This window comes from Bactrocera latifrons, unplaced genomic scaffold, assembly GCF_001853355.1.
Source record: "Bactrocera latifrons isolate USDA-ARS-PBARC rearing strain unplaced genomic scaffold, ASM185335v1 scaffold_255, whole genome shotgun sequence".
Taxonomy (NCBI): Eukaryota; Metazoa; Arthropoda; class Insecta; order Diptera; family Tephritidae; genus Bactrocera; species Bactrocera latifrons.
Genome location: NW_017536130.1, coordinates 173,621 through 183,366, shown reverse-complemented (window position 1 = coordinate 183,366; position 9,746 = coordinate 173,621). Strand labels below are relative to the sequence as shown.

The 9,746-nt window shown below is 33.5% G+C and overlaps 1 protein-coding gene across 2 annotated transcripts in view; it reads right to left on the bottom strand.

Annotated features, from left to right (window-relative positions):
* Positions 1–9,746, bottom strand: part of LOC108969516 — a 147,756-nt gene that overhangs the window by 36,609 nt on the left and 101,401 nt on the right. The gene's annotated exons all lie outside the window — the stretch shown is intronic.

Sequence of the window (9,746 nt, the reverse complement as noted above, 5' to 3'; positions counted from 1 at the left end):
ATTTTTTGTTTGAATTTTTTTAATCTATTATATGTTGCATATAGTATTATATTTGTTTGTTAAATGCTCTGGTAAAATATCTTACATCATGTTGGTTTAAAAAAGTTCTATTTTATAAGACATCAGTAACACAAAAATCTGCCTGAAATATTGCGATTAAAAGACTGAAGCAATTAGTAGCAGTAAGGGAAAAATCTCTAACAATTAAATCATAATGATATACATAAAATACAACTCACACTCGAAWTATATTTATATACTTCTTTTCTAAAATTTATTATAACTAAAAATGAAATATAAAATAGACTCAAAAGGATTATTCATATACTCGTTATATTATAAGCAAACATACAAATTAACCACAAGACAAATTTTATAGCKAAGCAATTTTTTAAAGCAGTAAAATTGTTCGTTTATCACTGKCGTGATGCGTGAGTTGAAATATATGTCTCAGAACGAGAAGATCATTATAAGGAATCTAAGCTACAAATCTAAAGCGAAATTAAAAAAAAAAATATTGTTTTTTTTATATATCGATAATTTACTGTGAGAGACAACTTTGCCAAATATTACATCAAAATGTAAAATCATTAGTGTTTATTTTACCGAGTCATTCTAAAGTATATAAAGTGCATTTGACGGTTTTTACGATGAGTGAAATTATTCAACAAAGAACTTCCAATARATGTTATGTGCGGAGTGAAATTTCCTGTGCCAAATGTTCAGAATSTTGAAAAAGCCCTTCGGTAATAATTGCTTGTCGCGAGCAAGTGTTTTTGATTGATACAAATCWTTCAAAGAGAGTCGAGAACGCGTTGACGGCGAAACACACCCAAGATGGCCATCAACATCAATTGATGAGCAACACGTCATTAAAAGAAAGAAATTGGCTTGAGAATCGACGAGCAACAGTCAGGTATCTCACTGACATCGTTGGAATATCGGCAGGATCACAGTGACAATCACTTTGTAAGATAATTGGGGCCTAAGAAAAGTGAAAGCTCAATTGATTCCAAAATCACTCAATATTTTCGAAAAACTGCATTGGATGAATGTCTATGAAACAATGTTATCCGATTACCAGGATTTGATGAAACTTATTATATTATATCTGGCGTTGAGTCCTGGATCTGTTTTTACAGCCCAGRAACAGACGATCAACCGAACGAATATCGTGATAAAGGTGAGCCGAAGGCGAAGAAAACACCTCAAAGTAGGTCAAAAACCAACATTATGTTGACAGTTTTCTTCGATTATCGAGGTGTGGTGTCTGCCGAGTTTTTCCACACTATCTACAAGGAATACTATTTAAGTGCTATGCATCGATTGCGCAAAGCTATTCGTAACAAGAGATCGTAATTCTGGGCGGGCAACTGTAGAGTTTTGCACCATGATAATGCATTGCCGCATGCTGCATTGATTCTCCGTGAGTTTTACTCAAAATTTTCAACCAATATCATGCCGCAAGCACTCTATTCGCTTTATTTAGCTTGCTGTGACTTCTGGCTATTTCATTCAGCAGATGCTAAGTGTCATTTTAAGATAATAAATGTGTATCACTGAGCGCACTGAAGGCTGTCCTGGAAATTAACTTTAACAACTGTTTGTTAGATTGGAAAAAACGTTGGCACAAATCTATTGAGGCCAGGAGAGATTAATTTAAAAAGGACGATAAAGATTTTGCAAAATAAATTAAGAATTTAAAAATTATTAAAAAAGTTTTACATTTTTTTGCTCTTGGCAATATATTTGATATGTCGGGATTAATTTTGGATAAGTCGGAGTTTAACCCGCTACAGTATCCAGATCGAAGCTGCGCGAGCATCACTTAAAAATAACATATCTTGATACTTAAAATAGGTTTTGAGTTATAGCCTTCTAATGTGTAGCCACCAAGTTTCATCAGATTAATCCTTTTATATTTGAAAGTATTTTCGAATTCGCTTGAGTTATCAATTGGAAACAAATGATCCGGTCACTATCATTTTTTTTGTGTTGTCTGTTTATAGCTTTCTATATATTAATTTAAAAGTTTTTTGATCTGGTCAAATATCCAAGTTTGGCAGACTTAAACACGATTCACCTTTGCGACTAAAGTTGGGAAGAATTCAGATTTTTGTTGATAAAATCCTTTCAATTTGTAAATTTTTGATGACTATTCGACCGTAGGTCATCAAAAAGACAATAGATACAACTAGGGAGCATTTTTAGATTTTTAGCGCTATCCGATATCGGGTGTAATTCGAAAAAAAGCTTTTTTTCCAAAAAAATGTATTGGTTATTCTTGAAATATGTGTGCAAGGCTATGAAACTAAAATTTTCAAATAAGAGTGATTTTATTTTTTATTAAAAAATTATTTAACAGAAGACTCATAAATAGTGCTTAATTGGTGTAGAAATGTATGTAATTTTACGAAAAATATTATTATCAGGGAAGTGAATACAGTTCTTACGACATAAAGCCTCYTTGAGTTGAATAAACTGAAACAATTATTTCAATAGTACCTTCGCTTACTTATAAAAATCTTGGAAGAAACTCATAAGAAATAAGAACAATGTGTAAAGGAATAACGAACTAAAGTTAGACAATTTCAGCAATAAAAGATTTCAGTACGATATCTACAAAGCCTAAATATTCAGAATGCAGCAACTGAAAATCGCAAATACATGAATAAATTACAAAATTTCATAATATTCATAAATCAAAAGATTTTTCTCAATTAAATACAGTTTTAAATTTTTATTACGAATGCTTCATCACAAGCATATTCTTTAATTCCAAAGTGTTGTAAAAGTATAAATATTTTCTTTAAAAACRTAATATGCTGCAGATATGTTCAATAACCCCTTTCCCAGCTAGCTATCGGCTATCATTAAATTCAATCTATCACACCGCAGTTAGCTGGTCTTTTGGCGCACTTGCGTTCATTAAATTTTTACCACAACTTACACTCAAACAACAGCATCGACCAGCAGACGTAAATAGCTCTAAGCTCTATTTTAATTTTCCCCCATTCCGAATRCTCTTTCAGCTACACTTCAGCTATTTACAGCGACTTCAACGCAGCGCGAACTTGAACAAAGTGTGAGCGTATCCTTTACGACATGATAAACAATTAAATTCGTTGCTTACTTTTGCTCATTTTGCGCTGATCTGCTGCTTCTGCTTTCAATCGCTTGCTGTCACATTTTAATGATTGGCGCTGGCGGTGTACGTTGCCACCACAGCCCCCCAMCCGCTGTGATACAGTCAGTTTGTTTGCTTATCTGCGCGCCTCTTGCGGCAACCGTTGAGTGAGATGTGTGGCACATTGCTTATTGCCTGTCGTTCCACACAATCACGCGCTGGCGTTGACAGACACACACACATATATAGGTATATACGCAGAGTACCTCTGTGCACACTTTAATGCTTGTCAACGCTGCGCAAAGCTTATTTAAGCTTGTACATCCGCTCAGCCATTCGCTATCTGCTGCTTTTGCTCGCAAGTGCAAGGGAATCGCTCGACTACGCTGTTGTACACTTTTGAAAACAAATCCCTAATAGGTCAGCTGTGCTACAAATACTACAAATGTGCGTTAGTAGTGGTGTGCAGACTTCTATCTTGGTTTGCAGCTAACAGTTATATAATATATAGCATTAAGTGTGAGTGACTGTTGTGTGGGAGTGTGCGTGTGTTCGCGTCTTATTGGTTTATTTCCTAAGAAAATATTTATACAACACGGAGTAAGTGAGTCGGTTTACGAGTATCAGTTGAATTGGATTTGTCTGCACTTAATGCCAGCTTTGAAACAAAAACTGGAATTAAAAGTGTGCGGACGCGCACAAATATTTGCCAGCTACTTTTAGTTAAGTGGGTGGAGTGTTGGCTGTGGTGTACGGCTTGAAGGCACGAGGAAGTCGTAAAGCATTTATTTTTACAGCAGAAAGTTTACTCATTGCAATTTATTTGTACTTTAAAGCAGATTCTGCGTTTAAGTTGGAAATGGTTACTTATACGCCCTGGTRGACCATTTTGTGCTTTGACATTTTTAAATGAAAGTCCCATACAAGCACTGTGCAGGTAAAATGCTGTAAAATGCGATTTTAATGATTTTAACTGCTGTGGAAAGTTACTCATACGCCATGGGGGTAGAGACGAATATTTATCGTATATTTATTAATACTAGTGAAAACAAATACTATATTGGTTAACTAAAAATAGTTTCATTAATTTTCATTTGTCTAAACTGTAACGGTAGCAACTTYTAAGTGGACTGATTAGTTTTATATTGCATTATGTAGAGTATTATTTATAGAATTAAGGGGGARGCCTGCATTAGTAGCTTMAAAAAATCGATTTTTTTATGATTTTTTGGGAGGGATAGGAATAATTGATTAAAGCGAATTTTTTAGGGTTTTTGTGGTATATTTATATTTAAACATTTTCSGAARWTTTGTTGGATACGAAATCTTTGATWTTCTGYCTWTGGGAAGCAATTGTCCGATGCATCTYGCAWGTGCATTTGTCGSCAGACGGAATGAAAGCAGATCGCGATTTCTGTTGGAAACAAAAAAATCAGAGATTCAAATTTATTAATAACTTATCTTCTAGATAAACTAAGAAAATTCCAAAAAAAAGGTGTAAAATTTTAAATTTTTTTTTAAATTAAAAAGATTGGTTTTTGACCAAAAAAATTTTACTTTATGGGGGTTGTAAGGTATTTTTTTTTGCATTTTTTATTTTGTATTAATAAACAACATCTTAAGATTATTCTTTTAAACTTCACGGAGATATACACTTGTAAGTCTCCGCCCTCCGATTTGATTGTGAGCGGCTGTGAAACTTTAAACGTGTTTTTCTCACACTTCACGTTTTCGAAGCCGGTGAACTCTGTAGCTCAAAATCTACTGAACCACACCTTTTGAAATTTTGCATAGTTTTCTTTACATAAAGTGTAAGGTAACGCTGTCGAGTTTTTTTTTTAATTTTAACTTATTTTTAAATAACAAAATTTCTGATTATTTTGAGGAAAAATCAGTATTTTGAGTTTCGAGCGTTGTAAAAAATTTAAAAATCAATAAAAACAAAAACCCGACAGCGTACCTGAGGAAACTTATCAACTAATCAAATCAATTTGGTTTTTTAATTTCAGATGATCAGGTCATGAGTTATGTGGTTCACCACGAATCAATTTTTTTTTTGGAACGTCTGCGCAGATTCTCTGTCACCGGCTCATTTTTTAATAATTATACAAATAAATAAATATTGATTGTATCTTTAAAAAATATTATTGAAAATATGTTTTTTTCGCTCCAGTTAACCTTACTTAACCCCCTTATGTTGTTTAAAAATATGTTCAAACTTGAGTTTTCTTAGTTTACATAGAAGATAATTTAATGCTAAAGATAACAAATTGAGCCCTAATTCCATAAGTCGATTTAGGTACATCCGTTTTCTGCCTGTATATACGATTTTTCAGGTATCGATTTGAAATTTTGCACACGTCGTTTTTTCTCTAAGAAGCTGCTCAATTTTCGGAACCACCGATATGGAACCACTATATGAATGAATTCCACAATTGGAATTTAGATCTGGTATGAAAAACTTTTTTGTTTACAAATATATCCTCACGAAATTCGTATTATTATCGAAAGCAATGCTGCAATTTCCGAAGAAATTGTTCAGATAGAATTACTAAGTCAAATAGGCCTCATACAAGTTGAAGGATCGAAATCAAGTTCTTTTAAATAATATTTTGTATTTATGTAGGRTATTTATTGTAGCTTCGGTGTAGCTGAAGTTAAAGTTTTTTTCTTTTTTTTTATAAATAAAATTCCCTTTAAGATCCATTTAATCATAATATTTAAGCAGTTCATAGTTTCTATGTGATTACTTATACGACAAGGTGTACATACATATACTTATAAGACGCACACCTTTTGTGAATTTAATAAAAATGATTTTCTAATCTTTCATGTTTCGGTAGGCTATAACTTTTAAATTTATGTACTAATATTTTAAATCAATGTTTCAAATAGCTTTTAAGTTACGGACCGCTCAGTTCAACCAGCTCMGTCGGTTTACCTTTAAACGCATTTCTCTCTAAATAATATTTTTCAAATTTGTCTGTGAGATTAGTAGGAGTCAAGTTATTTAATTACTATTAATTTTCGCTGTAAGTTCTGTACAGACCTTCTTCTTTCTTATTGTCATAGATTGTTACAGGCATGCTTTCTTCTTCTTTATTGGCGTAGACATCGCTTACGCGATTATAGTCGAGTTATCCACATAATAACCAACCAGTTTTTCTATCTGATCAWAAATCGAATTTTCGCAAGCCAAAAAGAACCAAATTTAAACATTTTACAAAGCTTTTTTCAGTATTGCCTACATATCTCAGTACTTCAAAAACGGTTTGTCAATTATYCTAAAAATTCAAAATGTCTCTTATTGTGAATGGAGTGTTCTTCTGTAACTTTTCTTGGGATTGTTTTAAATGAAATGAAAATATTGTCCAAGCGTTCAAGCAAGTAGCATGTCTACTACCACTTCCTATTGAAAGTATGTCATCTACTACAATAAATTATCCGGTTCAATATAAATAGAGTTTAAATTCTCTTCGCAACTACATACATACATACTGCATACATCATGCTCCTCTGCGTTTACTACTCGTTAAATTTAAATGCCGCCTGGAAATGCATAACTTTCGAAATCTGCCTGCTATTTCGTTAAATTGTTAATGCACACAAAGTTATTTGCAATAAAATGAATTTCAGTGATAATTAAACAAAGCTTACAATTAACCGCGACAAAGCGAAAAGCGCAAGCGGAAAATAAAAGCAACACAAAGCATAGTTGTAAAGCAGTTTATATRAATTCGCGWTGGCATGAGGAAATCCACCACAAAYCAGCAACAAATTTGTAGGCGTTGAACAAATTATTGTACTTTTATTAATGGGATGCCTTGCCGGAAAAATTTTTCGGGAAGTAAAAATATTGCGAAAGCCGACAATTTTTTCAGAAAATAATTGTTTAAAGATAATGCGACCCAGTGTGTTAAGGTAATGCTTTTCAACCTAAATATGAAACATAAAATGAAAAAGCGATATTCGACGAATTTAGTCGCTTTAAATTCCAAATATTCGAAATCCACATTTAAGATATATAGGTTTATAATTTCCTTGGATATTGCACTGATAGCTTGAGCAATAACCCATGCCAAATCTGATGAGGATATATCGACTACGGAAAAAATTTTCCATAAAAGCACTTGATTCTGATCGTTTAATTTGTATGGCAGCTATACCTGTGATAAAATTTAAAGTTGTATTTTGTCTATTTCATCTCCTTCACAGTAATCCTCTACCGCTGCAATACACTTATGCCAACGAATTTTGCATCCTCCGTCGTGATCACCATTAGAGCCTTCTKCCATTCAGCTTTTATATCCTCAATTGAATAAAAACGGTGTCCTCGGAGTGGTCTTATGAATTTGCTGAATAGCCAGAAATTACACGAAGATAAATCAACCGAATGCTATGGTTGCGGCACGATATTAGTTGAAAATGTGGCGTAATTATCACGAATAACCAATGAGATGGTGCATTATCGCACTTCTTTGTTCAATAAATTCAGACATAATAAAAATGGAAGAATTCTCTTTTAGAGCCTCCCAAAACGACGCGTATCTCAAATACTAACTAATATTTTGACGTGAAATTTAGCATATATGTCACTAACAATACTACCACATCAAAGAAAATTCACCGATTCGGAAAAAATGCGAAGTATAAATTAAAAATTCACCTTTCAATTTGATCACTACATTACGTGGTCCGGTATCGGCAGTTCCGACTTGAGCTTCTTGAAGAGAAAAGGATCGGWATCTCAAAAACTTGAGAGAGTGGTCAGGACAAGAAAGGTAGCAGTTGGCAAGTCTGATTTTTCAGCTTAAAATTATCTCAAATCTAAAATACTAAAAAGTTATTTTTACTAGAGATGAGTACAGGTCATTATAGAAACCTCTCTCAAAATTTTGATTTTCAACAAAAATACGYTTTTCCAAAGATATTCGCTTTTTATGACAAAATTCACACTTCAGAGTGACTTAAGTACTTAAGTAATTGCTGTGAGAAATCGTTTTTTTTTTGGCCGTTATGAGGATCGTCGGATATCAATCAGTCTTGGTACAGCGATTTAAGAGAAATTTTCTTTGCAGACTCTAAACACAGCGTTCTACATTTTGAAACTCAATTACACTAAGAACATTTTCTTTTCCAATTACGTCCATATTCCCGAGAGTATTTGTTGTATCAACTTAAATTTATAATTGAAAATATTTTCAAACTTWTGCATAAATATTAAAAATGGATTTTTTGAGATTTCCAAAAAAATTGCAAAGCTTTTCTGCTTTAGTCCTAATTATGCTTAAAAATTTAAAAATAACCTAACATCTACCGATGATAATTTTTTCGGTTCGAAAACTTTTTTAAGTTAATTTTTCTATACCGACTACCAATAATGGTACGAACTTCACTTTCAAGCTAACAACTTCACAGCCTGCTTTCCTGGCTTGACTGTTACACTTGTGCGCTTATTTGTTTAAATATTATACATATAGTTGCTGGTGAGCCTGGGCTTGCTCGTTTGGGTTAACCCATAAATAACGAAAATAAATTTTAAAATGTGAAATAATTTCGACATTACGATGCCGCAGGGAAACTATGCGCATTCAGCTACAAACAAAAAATTATCCCAAGCTTGAATTCATATACGCAAAACTTACGCACACATAMATACAAATGTATAAAYMCATATATACAAATATATGCACAGTGGTTTRGTATGACTTAATGTTTGCGCTGCCGTTGTATCAACATTATCAATCCTTTTGAAACAYGCCCAGAGCAAACGAGCACATTTAATGCGACACCATCAAGCGTGCGCACACACAAACACACGCATACCAACAACAACACGCATTTATGTGTCTGTTTGCACAACTGCTTACATATACTTAGGCAAACGTACAAGCTTAAGTGCGTGCATTAACAGCGGCAGGCGGCCGTATCGCAAACAAATCCCGTACGCACAGCGGCACATAGCTATATATGTGTGCGTGTGTATTGTTATGTGCACTCGTGCCGGCAAACAGCTCAATGTACGCAAAACCACTACGTTGCACTGTATTGTATTGCCTCTCATTTGCCGACACAATAAACTGCGCGCTTGTGTGATTTGTTTGGATTTGTTAAATTGAAATTTTTTCATTAAATTATACGCTGCTGCGAAGCGTAACGCTACACGGTGACGCTTGCCGTCGCCACTCGACATATACATTAGGGTGTCTGCTAGTTACCAAGTTGATTATTTTTGGCTGACGCCGCTTGAMGTTTTAGTTGTTTCCGAAAAATAATGTACATATGTATAAGCACCCACATAGAATTTCCTTACCTGTTACTCATACGCCATGGCATACTGCATGAATGCTCAAATGATGTACAATGTTAGATGCCTATAACTTTTAAATGATTATTTAAATGGAAAAATGAAGTAGATATTTTTGTAGGGCGGCAAATTTTGTATTAGACTAACTTTTAAATAGTTTCAAAAGATTATTTGCCTTGCAGATAAGCATTTCATGCAAAACATCCCATGGAAGAATGAGAATAAAGAAAATAAATATAATTCAGACACGATTTAATGCAAAAAGCTTGTTTATCTGATATAATTTTAGCAACAGCAAAATCTGCAACTTCA